Here is a 21,655-nt window from a genome sequence, read left to right on the forward strand (position 1 = left end):
ATGGACGACACGCAAACATGGATTCATATCGTGATTTCGTTATTGTAAAATCATCAGTTTTTATTATTTATAGGACTTAAACATATTACAGTGAGTAATAACACCTGTGGCAGACATTGCTGTTTGGCTCCCCAACAGCTGTTTCAATTCCCCTTTCTCTCTTGCCACCTTCCACTATAGCAGCTGGGGAAAGTTACTTTCTCAGAGCCCCCTTGCAGCCAAGTGTGGCTCATTAGATTTTAAGTGCCTGTGTGTTTGGTTGTTGGTGGGGGTGAGGTGTTGGGAGAGTGATTCTGGAAAACATTTTTATATTCTCCTGATAAAAGGAACAGTGCAGCTGATGCCATTTCTTCTTCCTTTTTCCTGACTGGAATGTAGATGTGATTTAAGGAATGCAGCAGCCATTTTGTGGCCATGTGGAAAATATCACAAAACAAGAAGTTCTGGCCTGTCATTGCTTTGGTTTATATCTCTTTCCTTTTGGGTTTCCCAAACCATACTGAAGTTCTATTATTGTGTGACTGGAAGAGTGAGGGGCACCTCTGGACAGCCCCTGCTTTAGCCTCAGTTCTAAATATTCACTTAGACCTTCTTTTCCCACATGGATTCATTGGAAAATCCCAAAGCAGCAGTCCCAATGGGTAATAAATGGGTCTAATTTCAGAAAAGACAAGCCCATTTCTCTTCTCCCCAGCAATCTCATAATACTATGATAATAACCAATAATGATAGCAAGTAATTAATACATATTCACCATGATCAATGTCTCTCACCATAATCCTATTCGTCCATCCATGATCTTTGTGGAAGAGGAAAATTTCACTGTGAAATATTCCAGAAGCAAGCAAATGGCCCTTCCCCTGGCTGCCTCAATGTCAGTTCTCTCCGTTCTTTCAGAACAGGAAGCAGAACACCAAGCAGTCACCAACAGCATGAAAGTCTCCTGCTTTGCTCTGCAGAGGGACATCTGTTGTTCTGATCTCCAGCAGGTGTGATTTAAACTGACAGAGAGACAGGTTCCCTTTAGGCATCTGGGAGAATCATGATGGAGAATCTACTGGAATCTGATGGTAATTTCCAGTTAGTGAGCAGGTAGAATGAAATCCATGGTGCAGTAGGATGCACTCCTAGAACACAGCGGAGATTAAAGAATGGGAGATGGGGCTGGGCGCGGTGGCTCACACCTGTAATCCCAGCACTTTGGGAGACCAAGGCAGGCAGATCACCTGAGGTCAGGAGTTCGAGACCAACCTGGCCAACATGGTGAAACCCTCTCTCTACTAAAAATACAAAAATTAGCCGGGTGTGGTGATGTACGCCTATAATCCCAGCTACTTGGGAGGCTGAGGCAGGAGAATTGCTTGAAACCTGGAGGTGGACATTGCAGTGAGCCAAGATTGTGCCACTGCACTCTAGCCTAGGTGACAGTGAGACTTGGTCTCAAAAACAAACAAAAAATGGACATGGGAAGAAGAATTGGGAGAGAGTGGTGAGCAGCTTCTGACATGGCCTCCAAGGACCCCCATCCCCTGGTAGTCTTGCCATTGTGAAATCCCCTCCCCTTGCATATGGGCCAGATCAAGTGACTTACTTCTAACAAATAGAATATGGCTACAGGGATGTCATTTCTGGTATCTTAGTCCATGTAGGCTGCTATAACAGAATACCAGAGACTGGGTGGTTTATAAACAACAGAAATAGTTGTTTCTCAGCTCACAGTTCTAGAGGCTGGGAAGTCCAAGATCAAGACGATACTGGCAGATTCAGTGTCTGATGAGAGCTCACTTCCTGGTTCACCAATGGGAGTCTTTTCACCGCATCCTCAGGAAACAGAAGAGGCTAGGAAGTTCTCTGGGGTCCCTTTTAAAAGGGCACTAATCCCATTCATGAGGGCCCTGTCCTCACGAACTAATCACCTCTCAAAGGCCCTACCTCCTAATACCATCATCTTGGGCATTACAATTTGAACACAGGAATTTTGAGGGGCCATAAACTTTAATCCAAGGCACTGGGTTACAAAAGACTGATTTCCATCCTATTATTCTGTCTCTAGCTCTACTCACATGCTTGCTCTCTGATGGTGAGAGCCATATTGCAAGGAGTTGACAGCAGCCTTGGGCTAACAGCCACCAAGAAACTGAGGCCCTCATGCTGACATCTCATGAACCAAATCCTACCAAAAAGCAGAGTGGACTTGGAACAGATACTGTCCTAGTTGAACCTTAAGATGACTAAGGCCCCAGCTGACACCTTAATGAAGCCAGTGAGAGGCCCTCAAGCACAGGACCCAGCCAAACTATTCCCAGAGTCTCCACCCACAGACACTGTCTTTAAAAACTGCTAAGTGTTGGGGTCCTTTGTTACCACAGCAATTGATGCCTAATACAGAGAATGAGTCATGGGGATATTTTTTAAATGAAAAAAACTCCACATACCCATGAATGTTTGAGGACTCAAAACCTTTCCCTTTTCCACACTCTAAGAGGGTGTTTGTTTCATTCTGTTTGGGGATTGTTTTTGTTTGATTCTGTTTTGGGGGTTTTGCCTTTTGTTTCTTTTTGCTGAAGCAGTTGCTGATCAAATCTGAGCATTTCCTGTGTGAATGAGAACAGTATTGATAATTATTATTATGCTAATATTTCATAAGCACTTATAATATAGCAAGCCCTGCGCTGAGCTTTGTAAGTACTATCTCGTTTAAGCCTCACAGCAACCCAGTGAAAGAGGTACCAGTATTATTCTTCTTTTGTCATTTGAACCAGAGCAACTCCATCTTGAATAACGGCTAAAATGAGGCTGAGGGCCACTGGGCTGCATTCCCAGACAAGGCATTCTAACTCACAGGATGAGATAGAAGGTCGGCACGAGATATAGCTCATAAAGACCTTGCTGAAAAAAGCAGGTTGCAGTAAAGAAGATGGCTAAAACCCACCAAAACCAAGATGGTTAGAGAGTGACTTCTGATTGTCCTCACTGCTACACTTCCAGCAGCACCATGACAGTTTACAAATGTCATGGCAATGTCAGGAAGTTACCCTATATGGTGTACAAAGGGGAGGCATGAAAAAATCCACCCCTTGTTCAGCACATAATCAAGAAATAACCATAAAAATAGGCAACCAGCAGCCCTCAGGGCTGCTCTGTCTATGGAGTAGCCATTCTTTTATTCCCGTACTTTCTCGATAAACTTGCTTTCACTTTAGGGACTTGCCCTGAATTCCGTCTTGTGCGAGATCCAAGGACCCTCTCTTGGGGTTTGGATCAGGACCTCTTTCCAGTAACACTTTCACACGTGAAGACATGGAGGTTTAGAGAGTGACTGTTCTTGCCTGTGTCACTTAACTAGTTAGTTGTGGAGCCAAGGTGCAAACCCAGGGAACAAGACTCCACCTCTTCACCTTATCACTGAGCTGGACAGAGCTGAAGTAGGGAAAGGTGACAGGAAGGCTAGAATGACTTATCGTGGAAAGGGCAGGGAGCTTCTCTGAGAGATTAAACAAAGATTTAAAAGAATAGGGTAAGGGGACATGGAACACAAGAGCTGCCCAAAGCTCAGGTTATGAGAAAAGTCAGAGGGAGGGAGATTTGAAAGAAACTAATAAGGAATTGGACTCACTGCCCAACCGGCTAAAGGAGCTGGAAAAGGAAGAGAGGGAATACAGAATATAGGAAAGAAACAAGGGAGAGGGAGGCAGAAAAAGTGAGGTAGGGGAGAGATTGATTAATTTCGTTGTACATAACCCTGTGCATGAGCCCTTTCAGCAGTTTTAAGAGAGGCAGCTAAGCCTGAAACTGAAAGGTAAAGCCAGTTGGGCTTCTGGGCTGGGTGGGGACTTGGAGAACTTTTCCGTCTCCTAAAGGATTGTAAATGCACCAATCAGCACTCTGTGTCTAGCTAACGGTTTGTAAATGCACCAATCAGCACTCTGTCAAAATGGACCAATCAGCACTGTGTAAAACGGACCAATCAGCAGGATGTGGGTGGGGCCAAATAGGGAATAAAAACCAGCCACAGGGCCAGGGTGGCTCATACCTGTAATCCCAGCACTTTGGGAGGCTGAGGTGGGTGGATCACGAGGTTAGGAAATCAAGACCATCCTGGCTAACAGGGTGAAACCCCGTCTCTACTAAAAATACAAAAAAATCAGCTGGGTGTGGTGGCGGGCGCCCACCCCGTCTCTACTAAAAATTTTAAAAAATCAGCTGGACATGGTGGCAAGCACCTGGAGTCCCAGCTACTCAGGAGGCTGAGGCAGGAGAATGGCGTGCACCCAGGAGTCAGAGCTTGCAATGAGCTGAGATCGTGCCACTGCACTCCAGCCTGGGCGACAGAGCAAGACTCCGTTTAAAAAAAAAAAAAAAAAAGACCACCCAAGCCAGCAGGGGCAACCCGCTGGGGTCCCCTTCCACACTGTGGAAGCTTTGTTTTTTCACTCTTCACAATAAATCTTGCTGCTGCTCACTCTTTGGGTCCGCGCTACCTTTATGAGCTGTAACACTCACTGGGAAGGTCTGCAGCTTCACTCCTGAAGTCAGCAAGACCACGAATGCACCAGAAGGAAAAAACTCCCCACACACCATCTTTGAGAACTGTAACACTCACCGCGAGGGTCCACGGCTTCATTGTTGAAGTCAGCGAGACCAAGAACCCACCGGAAGGAAGCAATTCCAGACACAAAACTACTTTCGCTGTAAGAGATGGGCACCGCACCAGGATCGCTTCTGCTCCCTTCATTCTAGAAGAGTTTCTCTGTGTATGATTTCTAAGATGCCCTCTGTTTCTTTGACTGTTGTCTTCTGTGCGGATCTGAGCTTATTCCTAATTATCTCCCATTCATGCCACTGTCACCAACCCAGTTCCAACCCTCACCTTCTCTCTCCTGCATTATTTCAACAGCCTCCAAAGAAGCCTTCCCGCCTCCAGTCCCATCCATGGTCTCCCTTTTTTGTAGACTAGTGCCAAGCAATGTAATTTAAGAGACAAATCTAACCAGGATGTTGCTCTGCTTATTTAAACCGTCACTGATTCCCTGTTTAACACAGAATCAATTCCAAGCTTCAAATCATGATGGAAAAGATCACCACCTCTTGCTCGGACTACAGCAATCACCTCTAAGTGGAATACCAGGGAGTAAACAGTAAACCCGTTCCTCCTCCTGACCCCCCAAGACACCTCTGCAGAATGGAAAAGCAATCATGTCCCTTCTTTAAACTTCCAGAGGCGTTGTATGCATATATAACCATGACACATAGCAGGCTCAAGCTTCATCCTGTCCAATTTGCAAGTGAAAAAAAAAATGCAGCAAACTTTATTTTCCCTGATTTCATCTTGCTGCAAGCCCCATTCTACGAGGTAATATGAAACACCCTAAACATGCCAGTTTTGATATCGTCATCTCAGAAAGTTTAAAATGGTCTTCAGTTAGTACAGACTCTTCAGAATAAATATTCAGTCATACCTAAGATTTAAACTCCATACCAAGGCTGTTTCTTCCACACAATGTCACATGAGGTGTAAGAAAATGTGTCTTTAGAGTAAAAGGAGGCCTCGAGTCTACCAAACACATCTTGGGACTTTCCTGGTTTTTTCAACAGTACAGGCAGACTGGCCCATCCCTGCTGTCTCTCAATGTTTAGGGTATCACAGGAGGAGGACTCGCTGAATTCTGTGATTCTGGCCACTCGCCTCGTGTTACAAAGTCCCTATCTATAGAGTCTTCCTTGCTTTGACCCCAGTGGCAGTCCATGGGTTCTCTCAGAATCTCCACATCACTCTGCAGGGATCCAGCCCGCACGGAACCCATCCACCCGCATTCCTTCGCAAAATTGAAGGGGGGTTTCTAAAGGAAGGGGAAGTGAAAATATTCACTTTGTACCTCAGAAAATGAGGAAAGTGCCCAACCATGCTCTGAAAGGCCTCCAACTTAGCTTGCAGTTTCGTACATCACTTCTAGCATATCATCTTAGAGAGGGCAGTCAAGACACACATATATTTCAGCATTTTTCTTTTTTCAAGACAGAATCTCACTCTGTCACCCAGACTGGAGTGCAGTGGCGTGATTTCGGCTCACTGCAACCTCTGCCTCCCAGGTTCAAGTGATTCTCCTGCCTCAGCCTCCCGAGTAACTGAGACTACAGGCATGCGCAACCATACCTGGCTGATTTTTGTATTTTTGGTAGAGATGGGGTCTCACTATGTTAGCTAGACTTGTCTCAAACTCCTGACCTCAGGTGATCCACCAGCCTCAGCCTCCCAAAGTGCTGGGATTACAGGCGTGAGCCACCACACCTGGCCAGCATTTGTTTCTTTTGACTTCAGGTCCTCTCTGAGGACCAGAGAGCCTTCCTCTTACCACTCAGCACTTCCTCCAGCACCTCTAGGAGCTGGGCATGAGGAGGATCTGTCACGAAACTCTATGGTCTAATTGGCCAGGCTTGCACCTTGGTATGTAAAAAGGCCTTTGGGAATTTAGAAAGGGCAAACAAATGCAGAAGCATTTATCTTGTAATAAAGTTTGGTTTTAAAGATAATTGTCTTGCTATTTCATAGAGAAAAAAAAATAAGTCATCTTTAAAACTCAATGTTGAATGATGAGCTTTGTTCCATGCCAAAGAGTCCTCTTCTTCCCTAGGGCAATGTCTCATGGCTTAGCTTTTGTAACAGGAGTGGCGGAAAGAAAGAAACTGGCTTTTAAGGGAGTAATTAATCACCAAGAGGTATTTCAAAAACATTAAACCTATCGTATTTGTTATGTGCACAGTTTGTACATATGTGTGTGTATGTGTGTACTTGTACACAAATGGTCCATGTTCTACACCATGGGTTTCCAAACTATGGCCCACAGTCCAAATCCAGCCTGCTTCTATTTTGTTGTTGTTGTTGTTATTTTAGTGTGTTTTACAATTTTTTAAATTGTGTTGAAATACACATAACAGGCTGGCTCAGGCTGTAATCCCAGCACTTTGGGAGGCTGAGGCGGGTGGATCACAAGGTCAGGAGTTGGAGACCAGCCTGGCCAACATGGTGAAACCCTGTCTCTACTAAAAATACAAAAATTAGCCAGGCATGGTGGTGTGCACCTGTAATCCCAGGTACTCGGGAGGCTGAGGCAGGAGAATTGCTTGAACCCAGGAGGCAGAGGTTGCAGTGACATGAGATCACACCACTGTACTCCAGCCTGGGTGACAGAGCAAGACTCTATCTCAGAAAAAAAAAAATACACACAACATGAAATTTACCATCTAAGTCATTTTAAGTGTACAGTGCAGTGTCTTTAAATACATTCATAATGTTGTACAACCATCACCACCATCCAACTGTGCAACTCTTTTCCTCTTGTAAAACTGAAACTCCATACCCATTAAACAACTCCCCATTTTCCCCTTCCCTCAAGCCCAACAACCAGCATTCTACTGCCTGTATGAATTTGAATATAAGTACCTCATATAAAGAGAATCATATAGTATTTGTCTTTTGTGACTCGCTTGTTTCACGTGGCATGATATCCTCAAAATTCATCCACGTTGTAATGTATGTCAGGATTTCCTGTTTAAGGCTGAACAATAGCCTATAATACATACATGGCACATCTTGCTTATTCATCCATCAGTGGATGCTCCCACATTTTAGCTATTGAGAGTAATGTTGCCACAGAAGTAGATGTAAAAATAATCCCTTTGAGACCCTGCTTTAATTATTTTTTGGTATAGCTAGCAAGCCAAGAATGATTTTTACATTTTCAAATGGTTGAGGGGAGGGGGAACAAAAGAAGAAGAGTATTTGGTGACATAGAAACCATTTTTGAAATTCCAAGTTCAATACATATGAAGTTTTATTGGAACACAGTCATATGAATTCCTTTGTGTGTTGTCTATGGTTGCTTTCACACGACAAGAAAAGAAACCGTACAGACCACAAAGTCTCTTACTATCTGGTCTTTTAAGAAAAAGTTTGCCAACCCTTTTGTATACTGGTTGGCACTTTGTTTTTTAATCTTAAACGTATGTTGGAGATCATATCCTATCATACTCCTACTTGAGTCTACTTCTTTCAAAAAGATTGTTTCAGAAATTTGCTGTTACAAACAACACCATAATGAATATTCTAAGACATCTAACCTTCTATATATAACATATCTCTCTGTACTCCCCATCCCCTACATACACACAGATACACACACACACACACACACACACACACACAGACAACCATGAGCCCCTTGAAAACAGTGATATCTGTTTATCTTTATGGTTCCAGAGCAGAACTAAAGAAAAACAACATTGCTTTCTTTCAATACATTTGTTTTTTTATAAACATAAAATTAAAGACTACTTAGAATCCTCTCAAAGTTGAACATGGCTCAAACAAAAGAATTTGACCTTGAGAAAATCCTGCATTCTTTTAGTATGGAAATCTATCTCTGCACCATTCTTTGTATTCCTATTTGTCTCCTCTGCCTTCTTTTTTAATTTTATTTTTAATTTATTTTTTAGCAATTTGACTTATGTTTAGCAGCCATTCCCCAAGATAGCATATTCCTCTGTGACAAGATTTAATTAAACTTCCAGCAAAATAATTAGCAAGGCTATCTTAAAAGACTATTTTAAAATACCAGAGTGATACCAAGGAGTGAATAGAGTTAACACTGTCATCAGAGATCAAAGCCATCAGAAGACGTGACTGAAAATTTAACCTCCAGCAGCCGCCTAATGAAGAAGTACACATTGGAACAGTTGTGATAGCCTCTCTCTCGGGTCCTATCGACAAATTCATTTGACATGGAAAATTTCCCAAAGGAAGCTTAAAAATGGTAAATTTCCATTAATTACATAGCAAAGAATGTACTCTTCATAATTTATTATCCATTAGGAAACTTTGGAGGAAGCTATAACTGCCTCTTATAATATAGACTATCTTTCTTTACTTGGGGATACTGATGAGATTAGCAAACAGCTTCTCAACTAATGTGAAGACTTTATTCGGAGAAAGATACTTTGTAAAAGCTACCTTGACTGTGATGGTGGTGACCCTGGCAATGGTTGTGGTGGTTATCTTGGCAAAGAGCCCCATGGCAATGGTGACAATTCCAGCGCTATTAGGTTGGTGCAAAATTGTGGTTGCCATTAAAGTAATACCAATTTAGAACCTACCACCCTCCACCTGGAATCTTGGAGAGAATGAAAAAAGCTGAAGAGATCCAAAGCTAGAAGACTTATGTTGGAGCCTCTGCTCCACCAGTCAGTCACTCTGTGGTCAGGAGGAAGTCCCTTTTCCTCTCTAAACCTCATTATTCACCTGTACACTGGGTATCTGGTATTGTTTGGACCTGTTCCCCTGCAAATCTCGTGTCAAATTATAATTCCCAGTATTGGAGGTAGGGACTAGTGGGAGGTGACTGGATCATGGGGGCAGTTTCACATGGTTTAACACCATCCCCTTTGGTGCTGTCATTGAGATAGTGAATTCTCATGAGATCTAGTTGTTTAAAAAGTGTGCAACACCTCCCCACTCTCTCTCTCTTCCTCCTGCTCTGGCCATGTGAGGTGCTTGCTTCCCCTTTGTCTTCTGCCATGATTGTAAGTTTCCTGAGGCCTTCCCAGAATCTAAGCAGATGCCAGCATCATGCTTCCTGTACAGCCTGTGGAACTGTGAGCCAATTAAACCTCTTTTCTTTGTAAATTATCTAGTCTCAGGTATTTTTTATAGCCATGCGAGAATGGACTAATACAGTGTCATACTCTCCTCCTTACCTATTTTGCACAGTTGTAAGGATAACAACCAATGTTGTCGACATTCAGTGTGATGGTGACTATAGTGATTCTATACAGCAAATCCTATTCTTGTCCTTTTCACCATCTTCCATGAACATATCCACCTACAGGCAGCCCCAAGAGATCTAGAAGTGGAAGAACAAAGGCCAGATTCTGGTTACTTTGCAATTAACACAGAGATATGGGGGCTCGCATTTCTTCCTTACAGGTCAATAGCTCAACCTGGTAGCTTAATTATTTTCCTGTATTAGGAATATATTCATAAAGCCTTATTTACTCTTTGGAGACATAGTATAAACTACTTCCAAACAGTAGTACTTCCAATAATTGGTGGTGCTTTTTTTAAGTCTAAAAGACTAAGAAAATCCTAGTTATTGTTTCATAAAGAGATATTAAGATTGGATATTTAAGCATTTATTGTGTATTGGCCATGGCACTGAGTACCTTCAAAGCCAGTGTTATTATTATTCCCCACTTTATGAATAAGGAAGTTAAGGATGGTGCGTATTTTTCTGCACCTGTGACCTTTTTTTTTTTTTTACATCTCTGCCTCACACCCAGTATGCCCTTCCATTCTACCTGAATAACTCTTGTTCCTCTTACCGACATCAACTGCACCATGAATCACAGATCTGCAGACCCTGCTCCTAGTTCCTTGTTTTCCAAATTGCAATAACACCTTAATAGCACTTAAACAGTCCAATGGACTAGTGCATGTAATGGACCTAGCTTGTTACAGAAACCACGGTGACTGTTTAGTACATGGTAGCTGCAATATATCCCTGTGGTCCAATTTAGGAGCTTGGAATTCTGAGTCCTTGGTTCAAACCCTGGCTCTACCACTTATAAGGAGAAAGACTTTGGCCAACCAACATCGTCATTTCTTCAAGACTGGAGTTCCTCATGGAGATAACAGTATATCCACTCATTGGGTTGTTGTGAGGATTAAATGGATTAGATACATGTAATGTGCTTGGGACACTATCTGGTACTGTAAGCAGACCATACATGCAACTTCCACTGCTATTATTTCCCGATAATGCAAAGCTTCTATTAAGTGAGTTTTTTTCTCCTGATGTGCCGTATTAGTTCCAGATAAACCAAATTAACCTTAGGAAGCTTATTACCTTTAAATCTTGATTGCAAACATGCCCCCTCCCCTCTGGCAAGACTCTCTCATCCTCTCAATTCCTCTGTTAATACTTCTGATTATTTTTTCTTAAATAGGGTTAGATTGTTTTCCTCCCAACAAGCTCAGTAGAAAAATAGACATGAGGGAAAATCTGTTTTAGCCATTAACTGTGTCTCTAATGCTGCCAGCGACCTCGGCGGGGCCCTTGCTGACCCTCCTTACCTCCCATCTGCACGCAGATTTCCTTTAATTTTAATAAAAACAGTAGGAGGTCAATCGACCACAGCCTGTGACCTCTCCAACAAAACAAGCCCCCAACATGGGACTCAAAGTTCAGGGAGCTTCCAAGTGCAATTTAAAATAAATGCTCACATAGATGCTATGGTCAGCACTCGGAATTTGTCTCAAAGTGATTTGCATATTTAGAACAATATTCTCCAATGCTTTGGCCCACTGGGGAGTGATTTGCATTCAGGGAGGAAAGGCTAATATTCTAGTCTTAGCAATTATTGAAACACATCCAGTCAGTACTCTAATAAATTATCTTAACCCAATTACTAAAAACATTGCAAAACATTACTGTGCGTCGAAGACCGTTCTGCCCAGGAATCTTTATTGGCAGGGTAATTAAAAGCGTACTAGCTATGGCTTCTGCTCAAATATTTGGGGATGTTTCATGCCATTTGAATTAGCTCTCTTGGACTGAGAAAAGAGATATCTGACAACTACTTGCTTTATTTATCTCTGCCTTCCCCACCCCTTGCTTTGCGGACCACTCATCATTAAGGTTCCCCTTCCCACATCAATGTCACCTACAAGTTCCTTCCTACCCCAATCCTCCTTGCAGAAAAAAGTACTTACATAGGCCCAGTACCTCCCCTCCATACCTGCTGTCTTTTATCAAAGCAAAAGATTTTGTTAGCCATTTTGTACTGGGTGCCTGCTATATGTCAGAATCTTCTACATTGTGAGAATAAATCCTACAGTAACATTTCAGGGAATGGTATTCCCATTCCATGCATGAGAAAAGTGAAGATTAAAAGGTTAAGTGAATTTTCAAAGTTTGCACAGCTGATGAATTGCAAAATCAGGATCAAACTAAGGGCTGGTGGTTCCAAGATCCTCCTTTCCTTCCTCAGCAAGGATTTATCCACTGCTTATATGTGCCAGGTGCCATGCTAGGCCCTGGGAATAAGGTAGGAACATCAGGCAGAGTCCCTGCCCTTGCAGATTTTTGTATGCATTCATCCATCCAGTGTATCAGTCAGAGTACCTCAGTTATGCTGATGTAACAAGCCCAAAATCTCAATGGGAAGTAACCAACATGGCTTTCTCATTCATGCTTCGTGTCCACAAAGGTTGACTTAGCAATTCACATGTCCACATCCACCTTTAAAGTAGGTGGGAACATATAATCCTACCAGAGGACTGGAAGTCAGAAAGTTGGAAACATTTCATAAAAAGCATTAATGACAACCTCAGCTCCTGTGAGAAAGGGGAAGGAGTCCTTTTTCAGAACAGGAGCGAGGAGCTCTCCAATGAGTTTATAATCAAGCTGCAAAGCTGTCCAAGTTCCCCAGCACTCTACATAGAAATCCGACATTCACATCCAAACACCACCTCTGTCAGACCACAGAGACCCCTGGCTTCAAACCCTGCCATGATCACAGGGACAAGCAACACTCACTCCTTCGTAATTAGGCTCATCTTCACACCCCCTAGCATGCGCCAGGCAGCTGGACCCTGAGCCAAGATACAGGGGTGCAAATGAATCCAACCTGGAGCATAGAACAGAGGTGGCCAGGGCAGCTCCGCCTGTTGAATTAACTCTTCAGAATCATCTTTTTTTTTTTTTTTTTAGGTCTGGGTGTCTTTGGCAGACAGCCACAAAGATGTGGTTATCCCTCCATCTCATTAATGACATGGTTTGTTGTTAGTTCTCCTTTCATCACAGCCTAGACCTTGGGCTCAACTACATTATCTAACGTAATCTGCACAGTGATGCAGACAGGAACATACTAACGACTTCATTTTACAGATAAAGACACAGGATCTGAAAGATGAAGCCAACAGCTCAAAAACTGGCAGAGCAAGGCTTTGAACCCAAGTCTTTGTGATTCCTGAATACACAGCAGCCTGGAGCTGCCAGATTCTTGGTCAGGAGCATCATCATAAAGACCACGACTCCATGACCCTTTATGTCATGGGCTGACCAGGACAAGAGACAAACAGTATGTTCCATGATCCAAACCAGAAGTGACCGATCCCAATTCTAGTCCAAATCCACCAGCATGCAATGTGAAAAAAGAAACTAATTTTCAAGCACCTACTTTGGGCCAGGACACCAGACAAGCCCAGACTGTGAATCCCTATAGTGCACACGGGCTAGGCCCACAGTATCATCACATTTAATCTTCCCAACATCACTGCAACTTGAGCATTTTATGGATAAGAAATCTGAGTCTCAGAGAGGATGAGCATCTTGCCCAAGGCCGCACAGCCTGTAGGAGGCAGAGCTCATACATGAATTCTGTGCGGCCCAACTTCAGGTTTTCTACTCCACTCTGATGCTTGTTTTTAAATCCCAGGAGAAAGTCAGGCATGCCTGTTGAGAAGATTCCCCCACACACGACTCAAACATGGGCTTTTCTATGATTGTCTCACAAATAGCACAGCATCAACCCAGAAATAGATTTGGGGTCCTCCCCCAAGTTGAAGTATGCCTCACTCCAAACCAAGTCCATTAGTTTGCTAGGGGATAGTAATAACATTACCAACAACAATAAGGGGAAGGAGAAAACAGAGAACAGAGAAAGGACAGAGAAAAAGAAGGATGAAGACAGAAGGAAAAAGGGGAAGAGGAAAGAAGACGATGGAAGAAGAGACAGGAGAAAGATGGAGGAGGAAGGATGAAGAGGAGAAGAAGGATGAAGTGGAGAAGGAGGAAGAAGAGGAAAAAGAGGGAGGAAGAAAGACCATTATCACCCCCCACAACCACCACCATAATTAAACGTTAAGTCCTAGGCTCTGTTCTGAGACTTTATGTGCACCAGCTCAGCAATCTTCCCAGAGAGCTCCAAAAGGTAGGCAGTACTATTATTCCCATTTTACAGACAAGGAGACTGAGGCTCAGAAAGGTCAGGAATTCTTCCCAAGATCAGCCAGCTGGTAGGTGGAAAAGCCAAGCATCAAACCTACGTCTGAGTGCAAAATCCATTCCCTTGACCAGCCCCTTCATCTGCCTCTGAAGAAAAGCAGGAAGAACTTCATGCAGACTAGGGCTTCAGGGGACATAACCATGCTTCCTGCCAGGAAAAAAAAAAAAAATTAGGACCAGCCTTGGTAATTTTCCAAAGAGGACTCCTGTTCAACTGTCCGCTTGCTGTCTCCCCACCCTCCTCTTGGTGCCTCACTGAAATTTCTTTTCTGGTGGGTGCATCCCTCCCCAGCTGCTTCCTGTGATGGCCAAGAGCAACTTGCGCCTGACTGTGCCACCTCCAGATAATTGCTTCATTCCTCACACCAAGCTGGGGCTATCTCTGTGCTGCATTTGAGCCCCAGAACTCCCCAAGGGACCAGTGTGAAGCTTCTCCCCATCCTTGCTCAGCTCCTCCTTCCCCTTTCTCCTGAAAATACTTCCTGGATAAATCGCTTGCCCCCAAATCCCTGTCTTGGGCTCTGTGTCTGGAGAACTGGGCTTTAACCCCACGTCTCCTGCTCCCATCCCTGCCTCTGCTCACTTGGGGCTCTTGGACACGAGCTTCTGACTTCTGCTACTCGGCCTCAGAGGTGGGAGAAACAGGGGAGAAGGCAAAGTGAGACACTCAGGGAGCCAAGGAGGCTGGAGGCACAAAGGCAGGCGGCTGAGGGGGCAGCCAGCTCCACCACGCAGGCAGCGCCCGGCCGCCCCCACGTCAGCCTGCCCTTGGCCCCATGCACTTTGGATAATTAAGAACAGATGGCCCATCGCCTCGGCCAAGCCTCATTAACTCCTTAATGCCGTTCTTCTGGAGGCCGGACGGTCAGCCGGAAAAGCTCGCTTTGGAGGTCATCTGATTAAATGATGCCCGGCCAGAGGGCTGCCCAGTCCCTCTTCTCAGGCTGGCAGCTGCCCCGGTTGCTTCATTAGAGCTGCCATTGTGACCAGATGGGCCAGGAAAGGGGCTGGGGTGTGCTTAAGTGGGGGGAATGCGCTGAGTGAAAAGGCTTAGGAGTCAGGGGACATTGCCCTAAGGCATTGGGCAAGTTACTTAATCTAAGTCTCAGTTTCACCACCTCCCAAATGGCTACAGTCATAGCAATAACAGGGCCAGGCACAGTGGCTCATGCCTGTAATCTCAGTACTTTGGGATGCCAAGGTGGAAGGATCACTTAAGCCAGGCATTCAAGACCAGCCTAGGCAACATAGCAATACCCTGTCTCTATGAAAAACAAACAAACAAACAAAAATAGCTGGGTATGGTGGTTCACACTTCTAGTCCCAGTCACTCAGGAGGCTGAGGTGGGAGGATTACTTGAGCCCAGGGGTCCAAGGCTGCAGTGAACTATGATCACACCCCTGCACTCCAGCTATATCATCACCACTGTAGCCTGGGCAACAGAGTAAGACCTTGCCTCTAAAAAAAACTATTTTAAACAATAATAGTTGCAATATTTTTCTAATGGCAATTATTTTTCGACAATAATTATTCTAGTAATAAAAATACTGTGCCAAACACTTTACATATAATCTCAGTTAATCTTCGTAACTGCCCTTTGAGATGGTACCTCTTATGATCTGCACTTTATGGATGAGAAAAGCTGAGGCTCAGAGAAGCTAAGTAACTTGCCAAGTTTACATACCTGGCAAGAGTCAGGCAGGATTCGAACCCAGGTCTGGCTGATTCCAGGGTGCCTGGAGAATACTCTGTATTCTCCAAACAGCCCACTGTCTTGGGCTGCTATAACAAAATATCATAAACTGGATGACTTATAAATAGTAGAGATTTATTTCCTACAGTTCTGGAGGCTGTAGAGCCCAAGGTCATGGTGTTAGAGGATAGCGGGTCCTAAACATGGTAGAAGGGCAAATAAGCTCCCTTGGGCCTCTCTTTTAAAAGGGCGTTAATTCCATTCATGTGGGCCCCATCCTCATGACGTAATTATTTCCTAAAGGCCCCACCTCTTAATACTATTGCACTGGGAATCAGGCTTCAGCATCTGTATTTCAGGGAGACAGAAACACTCAGACCACAGCAACAGCCTGCCTGTCTTACAGGGAGATTCCCATCTCAAAGGAAAAGAAGAAGCTACAAAACATTTCCTAGTCCTTGGCACAGGAAGAAACCTTTGACTCCCTCCAAAGAAAACTTTAAAACCCATATTCTTTATTTTGTCTATTTTTCACCGAGACTATTTTATCAAACCTAAAAATCCTAGTCTTATATTGAAAACTTCAGGTACCCATTGTGGAAGACAGTGTGGCGATTCCTCAAAGATCTAGAACCAGAAATACCGTTTGACTCAGCAATCCCATGGCTGGGTATATACTCAAAGGAATATAAATCATTCTATTACAAAGATACATGCACACGTATGTTTGTGGCAGCAGTATACAAAATAGCAAAGGCAAGGAAACCACCCAAATGCCCATCAATGATAGACTGGATAAAGAAAGCATGGTACGTATACACCATGGAATACTATGCAGCCATAAAAAGGAATGAGATGATGTCCTTTGCAGGGATATAGATGGAACTGGAAGCCATTATCCTCAGCAAACTAATGCAGGAACAGAAAACCAAGTGCCCCATATTCTCAATTATAAGTGGGAGCTGAACAATAAGAACACATGGACACAGGGAGGAAAACAACAACACTGGGGCCTGTCGGGGATGGGGTCGGGGGAGGGAGAGCATTAGGAAAAATAGCTAGTGCATCCGGGGCTCAATACCAGGTGATGGGTTGATAGGTGCAGCAAACCACCATGGCACATGTTTACCTATGTAACAAACCTGTACATCCTTCACGTGTACCCCAGAACTTAAAAATAATTTTGTTTGTAAAGAAAACTCCAGGTTCCTTGCAATGCTTCTAGCTACCTGGAACAAGGGAAAGAGGACACATGCACCTCTACACATTTTGGATAAAGTTGACTAAGGAGAAGACTGAGAATTGACCACGTCCTTGGTCAATGAAAGAACCCAAGAAGCTCACACACTCGTGTCTCATTTGAGAATCCTGGGCACATTAGGAGAGCGTCAGGTGGGTAGAACGTGGGCAACAGATGTGGGACTCGGGGAAAAGCATATGGCTGAACTTGAGGGAGCAGGAACCCACTTTCTACACACGTAACATTGGGATTGGTTGACTCCAGCAGGATCTGGTGCCTGCGTTTGAGCACAAACACCAGGGACCCACAGAGAAATGGTTAATTCTAGTCTCTGCTTTTGAAATTCTAAAGTGCTGTGCCAGGAAATGTTTTATTTCTTGAGCTAGATAATTGTTCCATGGGTGGGCTCTGTTTGTGAAAATTCATTGAGCTGCTTACTTATATGAATGTACTTTTCTGTTAGTACAGTATACTTCAGAAAAGAGCTTTTAAATGAAAGAAAACTGCCTCTGATGAAAAACAGGAAGTGCTTAGGAAAGCCCAAATTGCTACTCAGGTTAACTGTTTTGATGTTCTTAGCATGTTGTAAGCCCCTCCCCACCCTTATCCAGCAAGTCTGTTCCTCATCTTAAAACAAATGGGCACTCAGTTTGCTGAATATTGGCTTGCCTTTGTCTCTACATCTGTGCAAGAGAGTTCCCCCAAAACCACCTCTGGAAGAGTTCATGAGCATCTTACAGGCAAGACTTTATTACTCTGTATTCTCCAAAGACCTTAACATGACAAGGATGTTCTCTTCCCTCATCACTTTCACTCCTTGAAGATGGAGATGATGACATGGTTTACGCAACTGGATGGAGTTCCTCATTCTGGCAATCACAAGATTCATTGCCAAAGATGCTGAACACTAAGAGCATTGAGCTTCCTCCAACTCGCTCCTCATCCCAAGCATCTTCTCCATTTTCTCTGCCTTTGACTGAACTTCTAAATCCAGTTTGCTAATTCCATTTGGATTTGCTAATTCTTCTTTCCATTGTTCCCCACCTCCTCCAACTTCAGATCACTCTCTCCTCCAATGGTTCCCATCACAATTAGCCTTCATCCCGTTGTTCAAGGCAAAATCTCAGAGTCTCCCTAGATTCTGCCCTCTCCCTTACATGTCATATCTACTTTCTGAACCCATCTGCTCCTCCTTACCTCCACGGGCACCACTGCAACCCAGACCAACTCTATGACTACTGTAGCCCCCAACTTACCCTCCTTTCAAACTACCCTACCTCCAACAACCAGAATGAGCTTTATTATTATTATTATTATTATTATTATTATACTTTAAGTTCTGGAATACATGTGCAGAACGTGCAGGTTTGTTACACAGGTATACATGTGCCATGATGGTTTGCTGCACCCATCAACCTGTCACCTAGGTCTTAAGCCCCACATGCATTAGGTAATTGTCCTAATGCTCTCCCTCCCCTTCCCCTACAATCCCCGACAGACCCTGGTGTGTGATGTTCCCCTCCCTGTGTCCATGTGTTCTCATTGTTCAACTCACACTTATGAGTGAGAACATGTGGTGTTTGGTTTTCTGCTCCTGTGTTAGTTTGCTGAGAATGATGGTTTCCAGCTTTATCCATGTCCCTGCAAAGGACATGAACCAGAATGAGCCTTTTAAAATGTAAATCTGATGAAAGAAGTTCCCTGCTCTGGTCCTACAATGGCCTTCCCATCTCACTTACATATGATCACCCTTGCAAGACCTAGACAGGTTGATATCTGCTTAACCGCCTCCAGACCAGTCTCTCACTCAGCCCCAATAGTAGAGGCCAATTTCCATTTCTAGATCACACGAAACTCATGACTTATGTCCAATGTACGTATACCTTTTGCACATGCTGTTCCCTTGCCTGCAACACTTTACCCTCGGCTTTTCCACAGCTGGTGACTTCTCATGTTTCAGGTCTCAAAGAAAGGCCACCTCCTCAGAGAAGCCTTCCTTGACCACCCATCTAAATTGCCCTCCAATTATTCTCCATTGCATCATCTTATCTTATCTCCCTCATAGCACTTAATCAGAAGCTGGTATTTTTTCTCATTTGCTTACTGTACTATCTGTCTTTTGCCCAAATAGTAAGGACCATGACACCACAGACCCTATCTTTTTCCATGCTGAGCCCCTGATGCATGGCATGCAGTCAGGACTTTTTTATTTACTATTTATTTATTTATTTATTTATATTTTGAGACAGAGTCTTGCTCAGTCTCCCAGTCTGGAGTGCAGTGGCGCAATCTCAGCTCACTGCAACCTCCACCTCCTGGGTTCAAGCAGCTCTCCTGCCTCAGCCGAGTACTGGGACTATAGGCACATGCCGCCATGACTGACTAATTTTTTTTGTACTTTAGTAGAGATGGAGTTTCACCGTGTTGCCCAGGCTGGTCTCCAACTCCTCAGCTCAGGCAATCTGCCTGCCTTGGGCTCTCAAAGTGCTAGGATTACAGGCATGAGCCACTGCGCCCAGCAGGACTTGTTGAATGAATACACCTGGCATTGTCCCCAGCGTCACTCACCTAGCTGGCCTTCAAGAGACATGCCTGGCCCTGACCCACCCCCTTCCTGCCATCCCAATTAAAGAAGGGAAATTGGACCTCAGGTAATGACTCCTGATTCTTCCCGGACTGCTTCTGCTTCCTTCACCTCACTCCTCTCACTCAAATTTCCAAAACCAACAGAAAGAGCAAGGTCCTTCTGGACTCAGGCCTGCATTACTCTTTTCCAAGTATTTGTGGTCATGTAGGCTCATCCCACATTTCCTGTTAGACTGGAAACCAAGAGGTAGCCAAATAATATGGTAAGTCAAAGAGTCTGGGCTCGAGAGTTAAAAGCACCTAAGGTCAAATTCTGGCCCCATCCTATTTATTAGTTATTTGTTCTTATACTAATCCTGATGAGCCTTCATTTCCCCTTCTGGAAACTAACAAGAATTCTGTCTCCCTCAAGACAGAGTCTGTGGCATTGTGGAATTATTTAGGGGTCAACTATTTCAACGAATGCTACATGAAATCTATCTAGAGAGTGGCACAAATAACTCAATAAATGTTTTTGTCATTCTAATTTCTCCCGGAAGCTGGCATGTCTTAGCTTACATTTTCCTTCCTCTGGGAAGATTTGCTTAACCCCACCACCCTCTAAGTCTGGGTTATGTGCTTCTCCTAAGTATAGACCTGGAAGCCTGTACTCAGTGGGTTCTGTGGATCCCCACTGCATTACGAGTAAAAGCCAAGTCCTTACATCAGCCTATGAGATGCCACGTAACAGAGTCCCAGTCCTGCTTCTGGTCCTGCCCTCACCACTCTCCTCATCACTCCCTCTGCCGCAGCCACATTGGCCTCATGCGGTTCCTCAAACTTTCCAGTGTCTCACCCACTATTCCCTCTTCTTAGAGCATGCTCCCCCAGCTATTTATCCAGTTCCCTCCCTCACCTCCTCAGGACCCTGATCAAATAGATCCTCAGTGAGGCTTTCCTTGGCCACTGGAAGGCTGAATAATGGCTCCCCAACGATGTCCATATCCTAATCCCCAGAATCTGTGACCATGTTACCTTTACATGGCAAAAGGAACTTTGCAACTGTGATTAACAAGAATCTTTAAACCTGGATTATCCAGGTGGTTTCAATGGAATCACAAAGGTCCTTATAAGAAGGAAGCAGGAAGGACAGAGTCAGAGAAAGAGGGAGCAATTGAAAGATGCTAAGATGTTGACTTTGAAGTGGAGGATGAGGCTATGACCCAAGGAATGTGGATGGCCTTCAGAAGCTAGAAAACGCAAGAAAATGGATTCTCCCCTACAGCCTCCAGAAGGAACACAGGCCTGCTGACCTCTTTCAATTTTTTTTTTTTAAGACAGAATCTTGCTCTGTTGCCCTGGCTGGAGTGCAGTGGCACGATCGCGGCTCACTGCAACTTCTGCCTCCCAGGTTAAAGCAATTCTCATGCCTTAGTCTCCTGAGTAACTGAGATTACAGGTACTCGCCACCATGCCCGGTTAATTTTTGTATTTTTAGTAGAGATGGAGTTTCACCACGTTGGCCAGGCTGGTCTCGAACTCCTGACCTTAGATGATCCACCCGCCTTGGCCTCCCAAAGTGCTGGGATTACAGGCGTGAGCCACCACACCTGGTCCAAATTTTTGACTTCCAGAACTATAATGTAATATATTAGTGTTATCTTAAGCCACTAAATTTGTGGTAATTCATGACAGCAGTGACAGAAAAAAAGTACAGCCACCAAATCTAAAATTATATTCTCCACCAATTGTACACATGTGTATGTATTTGCATAAAACACACATGCATGTGCATTCACACAAAACACACACGGACACTCCTCATCCCTCTGTCTTGATTTGGTTTTCTCCACTCATCTGACCATCAAAATAAATAAGAAAAATAGGGCACATGTCTCCCCCCAACACACACACACACAGAGAGAAATGAAAGTTCCATGAAGACACTGATTTGTGACTATGTCTTGTGTCTCTTTTGGTCACTGCTGCATTCCTTGCACCTAGAAACTGGCCTGGCATTATTGAGTGAGTAGAGACTCATTAAATTCTGACTGCATGCTTTATCTTAGGACATAGACATACATTCTGTTATTATT

The sequence above is a fragment of the Papio anubis genome, chromosome 18 (genome assembly GCF_008728515.1).
Source record: "Papio anubis isolate 15944 chromosome 18, Panubis1.0, whole genome shotgun sequence".
NCBI classification, from domain to species: Eukaryota; Metazoa; Chordata; class Mammalia; order Primates; family Cercopithecidae; genus Papio; species Papio anubis.